The sequence below is a fragment of the Tamandua tetradactyla genome, chromosome 25, assembly GCF_023851605.1.
Source record: "Tamandua tetradactyla isolate mTamTet1 chromosome 25, mTamTet1.pri, whole genome shotgun sequence".
Taxonomy (NCBI): domain Eukaryota; kingdom Metazoa; phylum Chordata; class Mammalia; order Pilosa; family Myrmecophagidae; genus Tamandua; species Tamandua tetradactyla.
In genome coordinates this window covers 22,211,924-22,229,752 of record NC_135351.1, presented here as the reverse complement: position 1 = coordinate 22,229,752, position 17,829 = coordinate 22,211,924, and the positions used below count along the sequence as shown (strand labels likewise).

The following is a 17,829-nucleotide window of genomic DNA, read 5'->3' as shown; positions in this document are numbered from 1 at the left end:
TAATGAATAAACTCTGGGGTAGAATAAAATGATTGACATTGTTTACGTGGGATTAAGGCAAAAAATGGGTCCTCTCATTATAGGTTTTTTTAAAAAAAGAAAAAAATAATTCTGTACCCCAGTTTACTAGTATATCACAGAATCCATATGGTCATTGTGTCTTGGATGGGGAGGAAAGAATTCATGCACTGCTTGCTCTAATTTTTGTGAGAGCTGCCATGAATGGCCAGTTCTGACCTCAGAGATTGCTCTTTAACCTCTCTTGCAATGAAAATAGAACTGTAAATAACCATTTTCTGGACCATATGTTGCTACTGCAAGTAGAAACATAATGATTAAAGTAGCATGGACAAGAACCAAGGAGTCAGTCACCCTCTGTCCTGGGTTGGCATATAATGTGAACGATTTCTACTTTCATAGATTCCTTCGTGACTCCTCTGCTTCTGATTGCTGATTTTTTGTTATATATACCCTGTTTTCAATTGAAACTGCCTGCTGCTAACCTTTCAGACTACTCCAATTCTGGAAGTCTAAGTTCAGACTGCCCTACGTCCTTCTCAGAGGGAATGGAGGCCAGGGTGAGATCCTAGGGTCATAGACTCCACAGTATAACTCTACTTACAAGTCCATTTAGATAAATGACCCAAAAGGTTATTTCTAAGCCCATGAATCTCAAAAGTGAAAGTCTGTATCATCTCAGATGCTGGTCAGAAACACAAATTCTCAGGCTTGCGCTCAACCAAGATCTGTGTTGAGGCCCAGGTTGAGGGATTTGAAACATCACAGCAGATAACGCTGATGTAGTGTCTGTGGAACTCATATTGTGGAACTCTTAACATGAAAGGTTTGGGAGCATAGCAGTAAGGAATTTTTAGATATTTCTTGAGAGGTGTGACTTGAGGTACATCTTGTTCTCTTTTGATTTTATTTTGAATATGAGGTAACACCAAGATATACTGAAACTAGAAAGGCATACGGAGTTGCTGTTTTAGTGTGTCTTAGTCCATATGAATTGGCTGTGATTTGTAATGGGGACACATCCATTCATTCAGCACATAATAATCAAACTCTTGCTCAGCTGAGAATTGTGTTAGGTACTGGTGGCCCAAAGATAAATAAAATAAAGTCTCTGACCTTGAGCAATTCAGTTTAGTGGAAGGAACAATGATATGAATTAAAAACTGATATGAAAAAATGTTATCAATACATTTAGGGCAATATAATTTAATCTGCAGGGGTGATATAAGACAGCTTTGTTTTAAGTTATTGCTAGGAATTTGCAAGACATGGAAGAGAAGAAAATTTTTGAAAAATAGAGATAAAAAAACTCATATGTAGAAGCAAGAAGTTAAGAAATAGACTTGCCTTCTATATTCCAGGCAGGCTAAAATTTCAGAGAACTGGGAAAATGTATGGACGGTGAGAAAAGACAGGAAATAAGATGGGAGATCCTTGAAACCATATTTTAAAAGGCCTTATATGAAGAAATAAGATCTCTGTGTTTGATCATGTGAGAAATGGGGTCCTACAGAAGTTTAAAACAGAGTGAAGTGCATGGGATTGTAGAAGACAAAATAGGAAGGAGAGAGTCACAAAACCAGGTCCTGAAGGCACAAGTAAGTTATATAAGAAAGTGGCTCAAATGCCCATGGTCTCCACTCCTGCCACATTACCTTCTCTTTCCCAGATCAGAGTTATGGCCTCTTGGGGATTTCCTTACAGTGAATTGACTGAAGAGAAAACTCAGGCCTGGTTTACAGATGGTTCTGCACGGTATGCAGGTATCACCCGAAAGTGGACAGCTGCAACACTACAACCCCTTTCTGGGATGAGGGGAAATCATCCCAGTGGGCAGAACTTTGAGCAGTGCACCTGGTTGTTCATTTTGCTTGGAGGGAGAACTGACCAGAGGTGCATTTGTATACCGACTCATGGGCTATTGCTAATGGTTGTCTGGATGGTCAGGGACTTGGAAAGAGCATGACAGGAAAGTTGGTGACAAAGATCTGGGAAAGAGATATGTGGATAGACCTTTCTGAGTGGGCTAAAATCATGAAGATCTTTGTGTCCCATGTGAATGCACACCAGAGGATGACTTCAGCAGAGGAAGGTTTTAATAATCAAGTGGATAAGATGACCTGTTCTGTGAATACCAGTAGCCTCTTGCCCCAGCAACTCCTGTCATTGCCCAATGGGCTCATGAACAAAGTGGTCATGGTGATAGGGATGGAGGTTATGCATGGGCTCAGCAACATGGACTTCCACTCACCAAGGCTGACCTGGCTACAGCCACTGCTGGGTGCCTAATCTGCCAGCAGTAGAGACCCACATTCAGCCCCCGATATGGCACAATTCCCCGAGGTGATCAGCTGTGTACATGGCAGCAGATTGATTACATTGGACCATTCCCATCATGGAAGGGGCAGCGATTTGTTCTAACTGGAATAGACACATACTCTGGATATGAGTTTGTTTTCCCTGAATGCAATGCTTCTGCCAAAACTACCATCCATGAACTTACAGCATGTCTTATCCACCATCATGGTATTCCACACAGCATTGCTTCTGATCAAGGAATCCACTTCACAGCAAATGAAGTGTGGGAATGGGCACATACTCATGGAATTCTCTGGTCTTACCATGTTCCCCATCATCTAGAGGCAGCTGGATTGATAGAATGGTGGAATGGCCTTCTGAAAACTCAGTTATGGTGCCAACTAGGTGGCATACCTTGCAGGGCTGGGGGTGATGTTCTCCAGGAGGCTGTTATGCTCTGAATCAGCGTCCACTGTATGGTGCTGTTTCTCCCATAGCCAGGATCCATGGTTCCAGGAATCAAGGGGTAGAAATGGGAGTGGCACCACTCACTACTACACCTAGTGTGATCTACTAGGAATATTTTTGTCCCTGTGACCTTGAGCTCTGCTGGTCAACAGGTTTCAGTTCCAGAAGGGGGTATGCTTCCACCAGTAGAAACAATTCCACTGAACTGAAATCTAAGATGGCCACTGTGTCACTTTGGGCTTCTCATGCCCCTGGATCAACAAGCCAAGAAGGGGATTACTTTACTGGCTGGAGTGACTGATCCTGACTATGAGGGGGAAATAGGACTGTAACTACACAATGGAGGTAAAGAAGAGTTTTCCTGGGGTACAGGAGATCCCCTAGGGTGTTCCTAGTATTACCATGCCCTGTGATTAAAATCAATGGAAAACTGCAACAACCCAATCTAGGCAGGACTACCAATGGCTCTGAAACTTCAGGAATGAAGGTTTCGGTCACCCCACCAGGCAAAGAATCATGGCCAGCTGAGTGCTTGCTGAGAGTAAAGGGAACATGGAATGGGTAGTGGAAGAAGATAGTGATAAATATGAACTACAACCATGTGATCAGTTACAGAAACAAGGACTATAATGCTGTTTTTTTCATCCTATAGCATTTAAATTTTAAGATATCAAGTTTAAGAGTGAATATTACCCAAAGACTTGCACTCTATTCTGAAGAGATTTAATGTGTTTCTGGTTATATGTAGGACAGTTGAGAATTGTTAGTTTAGGAAAAAATGTGTCTGTTATTGTTTTCTATTTAGAGATCAAGTATGGTTTAAGATGATGTGTATAGCTGCCAAGTTAACAAGGGGTGGACTGTCATGGTCAAGTTCATGTGTCAGCTTGGCCAGGAGGTGATGTCAGTCGTCTGATCAGGCAAGTGCTGGCCTGTCTGTTGCTATGAGGACATTTCATGGACTTAAATAATGATCACCTTGGCTGCATCCACAGCTGACTGCATTTGTAATCACTAAGGGGAGTGTCTTCTGCAGTGAGTGATGCTTAATCCAATCACCATAAGGCTTTTAAGGAAGACTCAGAATAGACAGTCATTCTTCCTGTTTCAGCCAGCCAGCCTCTCCTGAGAGTTTGTTGAGGACCTTCATTGGAGCAGCCAGCTTGCAGCCTGCCCTAAAGACTTTGGACCCTTACAGTATCCCCACTGCTGCCCAGCCAGCCTCTCCTGAGAGTTCACTGAGAATCTTCATCAGAACTGCCAACTTGCAGCCCATCCTGCAGACCTTGGACTCCACATTCCTATGTTACATGAGACACTTTCATAAATTTTATATTTACAGATATCTCCTGCTGATTCTGTTTCTCTAAAGAGCTCTAGATAATACAGTTCACTTCACATTTGAATTCTTCCAAAGAACAGAAAAAGGAACACACTTTCAGAGAATAGAAACAGAGGAAACACCTCACCACTCTCAACACACTTTAAGAGATGGGCAGAACTCTGATACCAGCCCTTGATGAAATACAGGAATGAAAAAGTACAGGCCAATTAAATAGGGCATTTGCATCAAATGTCCTGGACAAAATATTAGCAAATCAAATCCAGAAATACATGAAGATACCATACCCAAACATACTATACCGTACCCAACTTGATAGTTGATACTTGAAACTCAATGTAATTTGACATAACAAAATATAGGAGAAAAATCACAAGTTTAATTCAGTAAATGAAAAACAAAAACAAAAATAAAAAAACTCATTTTCATAGACAGACACAAAAGAATCATAGTAAACATGCTTAGGAAACTAGAGTTGTTCTATTAAAGAGTAGCTAAATGTTAAAAACAAAGCAAAACACCCTAATCGAACAGAGAGTAGCTAGAAGTAAAACTCCTGCCAATATAATTCTCACTGCTAAAATATAGAAAACTTTCCTCCCGAGATCAGTAATGACACAGGATTCCCAGTCTCACAACTTTTACTTAACTGGGGGTCCTAGCCAGTGTAATAAATCAAGAAAAAGAATTTAAAAAGTGAATGAAGTGGAAAGTAAGAAAAAAAATCTCTCATATTCACAACTGTCATGAATTGTGTACATGGAAATTTAAAGGACTATGCAAACTTTTAAATTTAAAAAGTGAATTTAACAAGTTAACTGGATGCATAAATTATACTTAATTTTATTCCTATATACTAGTCACAAATAATAAATAATTAAATTCAACATAAAAAATGCAACTACCTAGGAATAAGGTTAACAAATTATGTGCAAGACGTCTTCATTGAAAACTACAAAACATTATTAAGAAAAATAAAGAACATCCAAATAAATGAAGGAATATGCCATATTCATGGATCAAAAACACTCAATATTTTAATGATAACAGTTCTTCCCAAATTAAACTGTAAAGTCAAAAGCCATTCAAATAAAAACCATTATGTTTGTGAAATTTGATAAGCTTACTCTAAAATTTGCAAACAAATGCTAAAGTCCAAGAATACCCAAGAAGATCTTGAAGAAGCAGAAAAGAGCTAGAGGTCTCACTCTCAAGACTTAGAAAGCTATACCAATTTAGGCTGTGTGGCATTTTTGCAAGAATAGCCAAATATACCAATGGAACAGAATACAGATTCCAGAAATGAACCCACACTTGAAATATCACTTGATTTTTGAGGATGGTACTACTATATTACAGGGGAAAAAAGATGGTCTTTCAATAAATAATACTGGATTCACTGGACAGCTAAATGGAAAAACATACGTTTTTTTGGCCAATATCTTACTCCATACACAAAAATAAATTCCAGATTACTAATTGATCATAAACTTAGAGGTAAAATAATGAACATTCTATAAAATAACATATTCAATGCAGAGATTTTTTTTTACAGAAGCATTAATGAAAAAGAAACCTTAATAAGTTAGGCAACATTAAAATAAAAATTTTAAAAATTGTTTATAAAAAATACCATTATAGGACAGTTGCAACAGTGGCTCGGTGGCAGAATTCTCACCTGGATTCCTGGAGCCTGCCCATGCCAAAAAAAAAAAAAAATTATAAAAATGATTAGGCAGGACACAAAGTAGGAGAGCTATTTATAGCACATATATCTGACAGAGGAATCATGTACCATATACATAAAGAACTTCTACAAATATCTAAGGAAAAGCAAGCAACCAAATAAAAGAAAAATGTTCAGAATGCTGAACAGGCACCTCACAAAAAGAGATATCTGAATTGCCAAAAACATATGAAAATGTGATTGCTCTAATTAGTCATCAAGAATTACAAATTAAAACCACATGCTCATCAAATGGTTAAAATTAAAGATATTAACATATCAAAGTACTCCAAGATGTAGATTAAGGGATACTCTCGCACACTGCTGCTGCAAGTATTGATAAAATCACTTGGGAAAACTGTTTGGCAATATTTGTAAAGATGAACATGCCTACAACACAAAACTGCACTCGTGGGTGCATGACCAACACAATTGCATGCATATTTGCAACAAAATTATATTAAAATGTTCATTGCAGTACACTTTATAATAAGCCAAAACTGAAAAATCTAAATGTTCATTACCATAAATTATGGCTTATGCATACAATGCAATGAGAGTAAATAAACAATTACATATAACACGTGAATAAATCTCAACTTTATGGTTGAACAAATAAAGACAGACACAAAAGAATCATATTATTATTTCATTTATATAAAAATTCAAAAATAAGTAAAAACAATTGGTAGCACTAGAAGTCCTACAAATGATTACCTTTGGAGAGGGGGCATAAGACAGGCCTTAGGAGTGCTAGAATGTTCTTTTTTTATTTGTGGCAATTACACAAGTGTGCCCATGTTTTAATAATTCACTGATTTTTCAAAATACACTTAAGATTTTTGCAGTGTTCTATGTTATAGAACATAATTTATGTTATAGATAATTTAATAAAAATCTTACTTTAAATATTTTCATATTAATCTTAGAATGGAAGAAGCACGGCATTTTCTCAAATATGGACATGGCATTCAGTAGCATTATTTTGAAAGAAAATTTTTCTTTCCAGTCTTTGTTTCCTCTTGAACAATGTTTTCAGCAACAAATATTGAAGTCATTTGCCTTAAAAGAGAGAGAAAGTAAAAGATTCCAAAAATAAAATGACAGAAAATCTGAAAATATCTCAATTTCACAAAGAGTTGAAATTGCCCTCTCTAAAAAAAGATGATTGTATCTAGAGCTAGACTTAGATCTGGAATGGAAATTTATGATGAAATACCTGCTTCTGGATACTATGGATGATGATAAATAAGTGATTTGGAAAGAGAAGCAAATTAGTAGAAATCAACTCAATTAGTTTTGAGGCCTTGATTTACTGATAACAAATTTCCTCACTTGGAAAAAATAAGATTTTTGATTTTTTTTTTCTCTACTAATCACTGAAACTGATACATATTCAAAATTTTCTATATGCTTACATTTCTATGTATTTGGTTTTAATGCTTAATTATTAGGGAAAAGAAACTTGCCACAATACTATTTCTCCTGTATGCTGGGACTTGTGTTAAGCATACCACTTACAAAAAATTATCTCAATCTCAGAACCAATCTTTGAGTTGGGAATCACAATCCTCATTTTATAGATGAAGAGACTGAGGTTCAAAAAATTCATATACACACATGTACCCACAATGTATGTAAATGTACACATATATTCAGATAATATATAGAATGTCTAATATGTTGTTATATTTTATGTATATATACTTGTATAATATATTCTATATGCATATAAAATAGGTATATTTATAGTACATATAATATGCATATATTACACATGCATATATATTTATTTCACACAGTATATACTTATTATGTGTACATAAATATTTATTATAATTAAAATATAACCTATATTTTTATACATAGGATGGGACATTTTTCAGATCACTTACTCTCCTTTGGTTTGTTAGATTAGGGAGTAAGTACTACAGTCCTTTCTTGGGTGTATCATCCTACTCTTTACAATATGGCATGACAAAAAAGCTTTTAAAATATATGTTCTCATGCATGCAGGTAAACTATCTGGTCATTTCCTGTCTTGGAGCACAAACAATACATATGATTATTAATCACAACCAGCAGTTTTTGCTATAGATACAATATGCAGTGTGTTTCCAATCTTGGGCTTCAAAAATAAATCTATGCCATGCCATAGTTACAGTCCAATACTCCTTTTTCTTCAAATGATCAGAAATGCTGAGCTGACAGCCAAAAGAAAGTAGAGAAGATTGCCATGACAGGTCAGGGCTAGTGTTGGCATGATGCACGGGTCTGATTTTCAATCATTTTAATAGCATCCTACTGAGCCAGAGCACAAAGAACCTGATTGGTGTTTGTCTGATACTGATTAGAGATATTTGTGTAAGACCTTCATTTTCATTGTTCATAAAGAGAAGTGACCTACTAAAAGAAGCAGGGTGGGTATTCTGGATTCAGAAATGCTTTAGTATATTGGACAAGAATGTCATGCTGTATCCTAGCTAAAGTACTTCCTGGACCACAATGCCCTCAGGGTTAAGTCCAAATTCCTTTACTGTCATCTTAAGCACTTGACTGGTACCTGCCTGTCTCTCCATCCTCATCTCTCACCTGTCTCCACCCCCAAACCTTCATCCCTACCCTACTGTGTGGCACCCTGAACTCTAGCTGAACTGAATCCTCTTGGCTATATTATTGTCTGACACTTTCAGTTGACTTTCTCAGCAGATGTTCCCATTTGGTAAGGAACTTAGGAAATACCTGGGAAAGCATGAAATAGCAAGTATATGGAAAGATGCACTAGAGCCAGAATTGAATTGCCTATAAGGTGCAAGTAGGATCAGCTCCAGATTCCCAATGCATTAGATAGAAATAATTACTAAGCACAGTGGATCTAGTGAGACAGAATCAAACATATACCTGAACCCAGTCAGGAGAAGCTGAGGCAAGGTCAAAGAACAGTAGCCCAAACAGATCCCAGGGGACCCCATGAAAACCTCTGAGAGCACAGTAGGCTTATGATTAGGCTGGCACCCAGCCAACATGGATTTAATCTCCGTCTTCCCTCAACTCCAATTCCAAGACAATATTGTCAATACTGCTGAACACCTTCAAGAAGCCTCAGACAAAAAGGGATATTTGGGGTTAGAAGTTATGTATTTGCTTCACTGGTGAAAGTTCCAGTGATAATCCCTCATGAAAACATGAGAAAGATTCATCCAGTAACATTTTTGCATAGGATAAATCAGGTGTATTAATATGAGTCAGATCTTACCTGCCTCCTCATGTGAGAGTATAACTAAACTAAATTATCAAAGCAAACCCTCAAATCAAAATAGTTTAATCAGAACTGATACAGCAGAGATGGCCACTAGACCCCAAAGGAGACAAGAAAAAGCCAAATGATTTTCAGCTCAGCTCCACAATTCAAGGGTCTAGGGGGATGGCTACCAATAGTAGAAATATCTCCCACTGAGATATGCTTAGATAGTTCTGTCCCTAAGAGAAATTGGTTAGCTTTATGAGCTGCTTTACCTTATGATAAGTGACCAAGTTAGAACATTAGAGGCTCCCACTCAGGAAAAGACTGAAAACTGGTTTGAAATTGATGGGGTCACCTTGATCTTCCTTCATTAGGCCTTGTGGGGCCTGAGAAGATCAGATAGAAGCAATATCAATGTACACATCAGTCTAAACCTGAGGATTGCTGGACTTTTCAAGAATGACAAGAAACCTGTGGGATAAACTTCTTGAACTGAGATGGTATCCTTTCTGAAGAAGAGAGTCAGGTTTTCAGACTGAGAGATGTGACAAGGAGCTGCCTGTGGATAGTAGAAGATTAGGGGAAAAAGAAAAAGTTTATGGGTGAACAAAGCATCTGTTTGTAAAGGCCTTAATCAGAAGGGCTGTCCTCTCTCAGATCAAGGGAATGTCAAATTATTGAGACCTTCAATCTTTAGAGCCTCTGAAGAAAAGTGGACAGAAAGTTATTGGCCCTTTTAGGTGGATTATCACGTAGGGCCATCTTTGATTGTCAGCAGAGAGAAAAGTACCTACTACCCAGAAGGCAACACAGAAGACATATGCATGAAAGATAGACCAAACTTCTTAGTTTATACCATGTAAATTATGGAAAGTCACCCCCCAAGACCAAAGGTTTCAGTTTTTGGTGAAGGAAAGGAGCTTATACTCAATATCACAATTAGTCCTTGTTGGGGACTGGATGCAGCAAATCAAAGCCTTAAATTGCCTATGCCATCCATAGTAATAGGTAGAAGTGTCACACTTAAGTGTCATCCTGTTCTCTTGTGCTGAGACCTTATTTTTTAATCAAGAAATAAGGAAATTGGGATGTCCTCCTCCCACAAACTACAAATATAAGTGAGCTTTAGAACAAAAGTTTTGTGAAATTAAAGCAAATAACTAATGTGGGGGTTGAATTCTCATGATAAAGACAATGAAAGTCACCCATAGGAGAAGAAAGAAGTAGAACATGGAAGAATAGAATAAAGAGGGGATAAAGAAGAATAAAGAAGCACAGTTCTTCGGGAATTCTGAAATTCACTTCTTCCATCACTCCTGTCACTATGGTAATACTTCAAAGAAAAAAAATCAAAGATAAGAATGAAATTTTGCTTCACTGCTTTATTTCAGCAGTATAGAAGCAAAGTTTGGACTCTTGCTTTCTGCTATCTTTCATTACTTTGGCAGAGAGAGACAATTACTCTTTCAGATCTTTTGAGGTTTGTTGAAGTGGTCCATATACCTTATATAAACACTTTCCAACATTTTCCAGAAGAGGTGAAATTGTATGGGCATGACAAAGGAATCCCTGCCATTGAGTCTTGGCCTAACTCTGATGATATCTATAAAAAATTATTAAAGTTGCCACATTTTTAGATTTGTCTGGTTTTCTAGACACAACTAAAGACTGCTACCTCCATCCAAACATCTGATATATGAAATACTTAATAGAAGTCAATTTACCCAATGAAATGCACAATTTTACCTGCCAAGTGGTAAAAATGGCTGAAGTAGAAGAAGTAGATTTTTCTGACATTTGATCCTATTATAAAATGACAGAAACTGTTAAATATAATGTACAAGCTACAGCTATTATGGTAGTAGTATTGGAACTGCTCTTTTTATTGGATAACAATTTAGAATGGTCTTTGTCGAGTCTTGCTGAAAAATATAATGACAAGAAAAAGAAGGTAAGCCATGGCTTGATTTCAGAAAACAGTACCAAGTTATGAAGAAAACTGTGGTGAGAAAAAACAAAAATGGGAGAAAGCCAGGGCAAAGTACCTTTGGAAAGCTGCAAAGTCACTCTACCACTCATCCATTGACAAATCAGTAGTATAGAGAAGAAGAGAAATGATAGTGAATCCACAGAAACAATTTAGCAACACTGGTTGATTCAACACCAGTCGTTGAACAAAAGAGTTCCGTCAAGTTTTCAGTTCAACAGGACTGAAGAAAACACTGATAGAAACTGTTTCCATACATACAGCCTTCAGGGAATCCTGAAAAAAAAAAAAAAAAGGCCAGTCACTGACAACCGAGAATTCACTATATATTGCCCTCCCCTTCTAAGTGGGACATGACTCCCAAGGGTGTAAATCTCCCTGTCAAAGTGGGATAGAAATCCTGGGCTGAGCTGGAACTTGGCATCAAGGGATTGAGAAAACCATTTCAACCAAAAGGGGGAAGAGAGAAATGAGACAAAATAAAGTGTCAGTGGCTGAGAGATTTCAAACAGAGGTGAGAGGTTATCCTGGAGGTTATTCTTATGCTTTTTATAGATATCCCTTTTTTAGTTTATGGTGTATTAGAGTGGCTAGAAGGAAGTACCTGAAATTGTAGGGTTGTGCTCCATTAGCCTTGTTTCCTGACGATGACTGTACAATGATATAGCTTTTATGATGTGACTGTATGATTGTGAAAACCTTGTGTCTGATACTCCTTCTATCTATAGTATGCACAGATGAGTAAAAAATATGGATAAAAATAAACAAATAATGGGGGAACAAAGGTTAAATTGAGTAGATTAAAAAAAAGAATTCACTGCATTGGCTTAGTACACAAAAAATCTGTAAATGATATTATAAACATGTGACAACGTATGAAGAATCAGATTTTTCTCAGAGTTCCCAGTTTATACTAAATCTTTTCTCCTTCCTGCTAAGAATGAAGATCTCCTTGCTACATGAAGAAGTGAACTTAATTGAAAAGAGACTTTTTAAAACAAATTATGGTAAAACAAACAAAAAATAATCAAGATCCAAGAAAGTGAGAAGATGTTGAGAAAAATGAAACAGAAACTTTTTCAGGAAAATATCTTAATAGTGACAGTCATATCAAAATATAATATGGCATTCCAGAGAATTGTTGAAAATAGAATTTTATTATATGTATATGTATGATACATATATAGGATAGGTTCACATACTTATAAAAATGTATACTAGAAAACAGGTGAAATTTGAATTTATTTTTTAAATTATGAATGTTCTTTGAATAAAGCAACAAGATACATAAAAAAAGAATCCTTTGAAACAGTAACTTGAGAAATTGGTAAATATTATTCATCTTTATCTCTTGATCCCTTATCAAAATGTGAAAAAAAATCCTTATTCATTTATTTAGTCCACAAATGTTTATCGAGTTTCTATTCTCTGTCAAAGACTGGATATTGAGAAAGGAGTAATGAGCAAAATAGATAAAACACACCTTACAAATTTCACAGTTGGACTGAGAGATGACACGAAACAAACAAAAAAATACGTATATAGACAGTATAGCAGATGGTGTTTTTTGGTCCCTTAAAGTCTTCCCATCTGGTATAATAATAAACAAATTAAATGATATGGGAAAGCTTATCTCAACACCAAGCAGCAACATCGCAATTCTAAGGTATCGTTTCATCATTGAGTGTTGTGGAAATATCACTTGATACCGGTTTTTCCAATACTGCTGCATTCTGTTTGCTTCTTCTACGAACACTGTAGTCTTAGAAAAAGATATGTACCTTTAAACCCAGACAGCAGAGGTAACAGATCCTGTTTGAAATGGTTGCTAGGGGACCATTCCATATAAATTAATTAGTAAACATCAACTCTGGTTTCAAAGGGCGAAGAAGGTCTCTCACTTGAGAAGGGAAAATTACTCCCTAATGACTGGAAAAGGCCATCACAGGGTTTTTCATGCACACCAACAGTATTATACTACTGCATATTTTTTTCTTTTCTTTTTGTTTTGAGGCTTTCTCCTCCTTTTATCCTTTAGTTTTTCCCATGGTTTTATTTATTCCTTCTTAGATTGTTTTTTGCCTGGGTGATTTAGGATGGGGTGCAGAGTAGATGAGCTGGGTAATGTGTTATGTCAGGCAGGTCTTACTTTTTTTTTTTTTTTTTTAAAGATGAGAGGAAGCTAAGCATGTATTTCCTGCTAGAGGGTTGAAATAATGGAAAGACACTGCTTAAACAGTTTTGACATTAAGTAAAAAAATGCCCAAAAGTGTTCCTGGAGTGACTGAAAAAAAAAACCTGGAAGTTTGTATTAGACACAGAAAGATTAAGGGTGAGTTCTGCAAAATCTCTGTGGGAAATAAAGGCTAGTTGAGGGAGAAATGCAGTTAAATATGTCTGTATGCTTAAGTTCTTTAAATATTACTACAAATAGTCTTGTTATATTATGAATAATTTGTTTAAGATGATGCTTAGGTGTTTTTGCACAAAGTTTTATTTTCATTAAATGCATAATTCAGAGGAAAATCACTAAAAACTTCAACTCATAACTCATAAGTCCAGTTACTGGGGGCAAAAAGACAAGGATAACATAATAGGTCATCTGATGGCAAGTTAATTTAATTCCATGCATAATTATGAGAAAGAAAAAGAAAAAAGCTGCTAGTATTCAAGCCTCGTAAACATCACATACATTAAAACATGAATTAGGAAAAAGGTGGGAAAAATGTAAAAGTAATTTACTTTCCCTTCAGAATTTATTTTTTAATGCCATCATATTTCTAAAACATAAGAATGACTTTATTTCTAAAACTAAATGCTGAGAAGGCATTTTTATCATAAGTATACTTTTGACATAAACTAACTCAAAAATAAAAATGACTAGCAAGGACAATTCTTTTCTAGTTAAATATCAGGAAGATGTGATTGTTTTTCTTCTGTAAAGCTAATCTCAATGACATGAATAAGAAAGGAAAAACTTTTAACACGTCAAATGAACTTCAAGGGCTTTGCGATGGTGGCTCAGTGGCAGAGTTCTCGCCTGCTATGCCGGAAACCCGGGTTCGATTCCCAGTGCCTGCCCATGCGGAAAAAAGAAAAGAACTTCAAGCTGTTCAACCATAAAGCAAGATGTGCAAAATCCAAATTTAATCAGCTTTGGGCACTTTAGATAAGATTTTTTTTTTTTAAATAAAGGAAGGACAATGATCACCTTCATGTCCTTCTCTCCTGCTGTTCTACAAAATTTGCCTTCCCTTTATTTATACAGCCCTTGGCTATTTGGTAAAATGCAATCCTATGGGATCCTGATGGTAACACAATGGAGGCAAATGAACTGTTTCATTTCCCATGTGCAAGTAATTACTAAAGGAATGGAAGGAGATAGCACTTAAGAGATTTTTTTTAAAGATTGGATGCCCACTCACTGTTATGAATGTATCTTTTTACAGGTCAGGATATATTGTATTTATCAGAGGTGGGAAAGTTAGGTTTTTATCTCATTAAGATGTTCAACTAGAACATCAATACAGTGAAACTTCTGAAATCAAAGAAAAATGCTATTTATTTCCTATTCTATCCTAGAAACAAATTGGTACTAGAAATTTAGGGAAAGCATGTGCCTGTTAAAAATCAACAAATCTGAGCAGTGGTATAGTATAAGAAACCTTGTGTGATATTCGTACCACACCTAGTTACTCCTGCAGGCATTTTATGACACAGAATAGGTAAAAAGGTAAATACTAGGCTCAAGGTTTTTGCTTTCAAGTCCATTTACCTTAATTCAATAAATGAGATCTATGAAACTACTGACATTGTCTCGGCCTAAACAGAGCTTCTCTGGAACTTGAGAAGACTAAATGAATGTGTGAAAAATTAAGCCAAAAAAGGTGGAAGGAGACTAAGGTTATGAGATTCTTTCCATCACAGAATTTGGCCACTCACACAGCTTGGTACCAGGTACATTTGTTAGTTTCTTTCTTCCTTTCTGAACTTTAATCAATGGGGATTTTTGCAAATAGCTGGCACACCTCTGGAGGTGAATCTCATCTGGGAAGGGTAGGTGTCTTCCTGCTCCAGTGCTTAGGCCTTCCTTTCCATGACTGTTTGAAACTGTTGTTTTACCCCAAAGAAGCTATGTTCTTTAATTCTCATTCAGTGTTGCTGGGTGGAATCTTTTTTATTGTTTCCATAGAGATGTGACCTAACAAACTGTGGGTGGGACCTGATGATTAGGTGACTTCCACTGAGATGTGACCCCACCCATTCAAAGTGGGGTTGCTTACTAAAGTCCCTTAAGAGGGAATCGTTTTTAGAAAAAGCTTTAGAGCCCACAGAGCTGATAGAGTCCACACAGCCAGAGACTTTTGGAGATGCAGAAGGAAAACACCCCTGGGAAATCCTTTTGAAATGAGAAGCCAGTAGAGAAAGCTGGCAAACATCCCCACATGCCTTCCCAGCTGACAGAGGTGTCCAGAAGCCAAAGACCCTAGCAGACACCAGCCATGTGACTTCTCAGCTAACAGAAGTGTTCCGGACGGCATCAGCCTTTCTCAAGTGGAGGCAACCTCTTTGTTGGTGCCTTAATTTGGACATTTTCATGGCCTTAGAACTGCAAACTTGCAACTTAATAAATTCCCTTTTCAAAAGCCATTCCATTTCTGGTATATTGCATTCTCGCAGCTTTAACAAACTAAAACACCTTCTGACTTGATTTAAGCTGCATCCATGGATGTGTGAGGAGAGTTCACTTCTCGGCCTATGTCAGTGGGTCAAAAAGTGTAGTAGTCATGTTACAGGCTGCAGAGTTAGGACCCACAGTCAGAGGGGTGAATGTGCTTTCCTTTACCGTGCGACCTTCCATAGCCCCAGAGGTCATTTTCAGCTTTTCCTCCCCAAAACAAAATCCCTTAGCTCCTGTTACATTTCTGGTTTATGCATATTACTTTCACAAAAGTTAAATTTTAGGACACTTTGGTGGAAGGGAAAACATGCTCACAACACATCCTGTGTGTTCTCTTATGGTGTAGAAATCTATGAAATTACAGTGGATCCGTTTCAATGAAAGCACCAACTGAGAATGAATTAAGCGTTTTTGGTTGCAAAATCCTAATGAATATCAGATAGCTAACAGTTCTATTTGCCATGATCTAAAGAGAACTGTATACAGTCATCCACCTTCTATTTCGCTGGACTTCGGAGTCTAAAAAAAGCCCACGATCGCTATGTCTTGGCCCAGGGGGCCTGCAACACCAATTTATCAAATGCATACCTGCCTCAAAATAATCTTTTCCTGGCAGATGCTCTAATTGTGCTCCGTGAGAGAGCCAGCCTGCCATCCCAGGAGGAGGCCATTAAACATGGGAGTTTCTGAGAGGCTCACAGCCAGTGCGCTCCCCCTAGGGGCGGCGAGTCTCCTCCGAGGGAAAGCTCTGTGGCAGGTTGCCAGGAAACCAAGCTCTTGGTGCTTCAGAAAGGAAAACACAGGAGCAGAGGGTCTCCTGTCTGCGCACTGTTTTGTTAGGCAGATTCATCTCTCTCTAGCACAGCAGATGAGTGGAGGTCCTGCTTGCACGCTCTCCAGCCAGGTTGTTATCTCTACGGATCCCACTGCAGGAACGTTCCTTTATCATTTTCTCCCTCTCAGGGACCGTCTCCCCCGATTTTCTTACACTGTTCATATTTAGTTTTCATTGTTGCTCTTGAAAATGCAAGAAAAAAAAGCCGGAGGAGCATGTTTGGGAAAAGAGATGGCTGAGCTCCAGAACTCCTTGGAGCAATGTTGCTTAACGAGGGTATTTTATTCTTAACAGCTCCATACCTACGGAGCGCTTTTCCTGCAAAGAGCTCAAAGAACAACTCTGGCCTTGATTTCGCCTCAGCAAGGTGCCACATGGTTTAAGAAAATACTAATTCAAAAGAAGGCTCTGAAGGAAATCATACAGTATTTTTGTGATTACTATATTTACGCAGCATTATAAGGTATTTCGTTGTAGGAGTGGGCCAAATCTTTTTATTATTTCTACTATCCTTTGAATAGTTTTCATGTTCTTTAGGATGGATTTGACAATTATTTTCTTTACCGCCCTCAGCTCTGTGCTCCAAAATCTCCTTCTTGGTGAGGGGCTTCCTTGATTATGTTACTTCCAAACGCAGCCCACCACCCAACAGCATCCCTAACTCAGGTCCTCCGTTACGGTTTTCTCTGCGCTCATGCCAGTCGGAGTTGAGTCAGGCAAGCAGGACCTCAAAAAACCGCTATGACACATGGGTATATTACAGGAACAAGACCTCACACAATTATGAGAGAAGCTAGGGAAGCAAGGACCTGAAAAGAGAATTAATTGAGAGGATGAGAGGGAAGTCCTAAATCAGCCTTTCTGAAGTGCTGGGGCAGACAGGCAAGGAGGTTGCAAGCAAATACTAGAAGCAAGACACATCTAACCAGAATGGGGATGAGAGCCGGTGGGGAAGGCAGAGGATGGCAGCTGACTGGCTTCTGTCTACAGGACCAGGAGTGGGTTAGCAGACATGGACACACAGCAGGGGAGAGCAAGAACTAGGCAGAGACCTCTGGCACCTCTGTGTCTCTCTCATGACATCAAGCCATCATGATCTCTGGATGGTAATGCTGCTGTTTCACTTCCAACTTCCAAACCTTGTGCAAGTTTTACTTCTGGCCAGTTCTAACAAGGAATCATACAGGGAAATAGATTCTGGAAATATAGTTACAGCTTAGCCAATGTGAC

General features: G+C 37.7%; 1 long non-coding RNA gene and 1 pseudogene across 1 annotated transcript; one reads left to right on the top strand and one right to left on the bottom strand.

Annotated features, from left to right (window-relative positions):
* Nucleotides 1-5,746: 5,746 nt before the first annotated feature.
* On the bottom strand, nucleotides 5,747-16,097 carry LOC143669359 (uncharacterized). The gene is made up of 3 exons (XR_013168876.1): nucleotides 15,112-16,097; nucleotides 6,756-6,914; nucleotides 5,747-5,819 (listed from the first exon to the last, which is right to left on the bottom strand). It is a non-coding gene; the product is annotated as an uncharacterized LOC143669359 (long non-coding RNA).
* On the top strand, nucleotides 10,458-12,140 carry LOC143668700 (TATA box-binding protein-associated factor RNA polymerase I subunit B pseudogene; annotated as a pseudogene).
* Nucleotides 16,098-17,829: the final 1,732 nt, after the last annotated feature.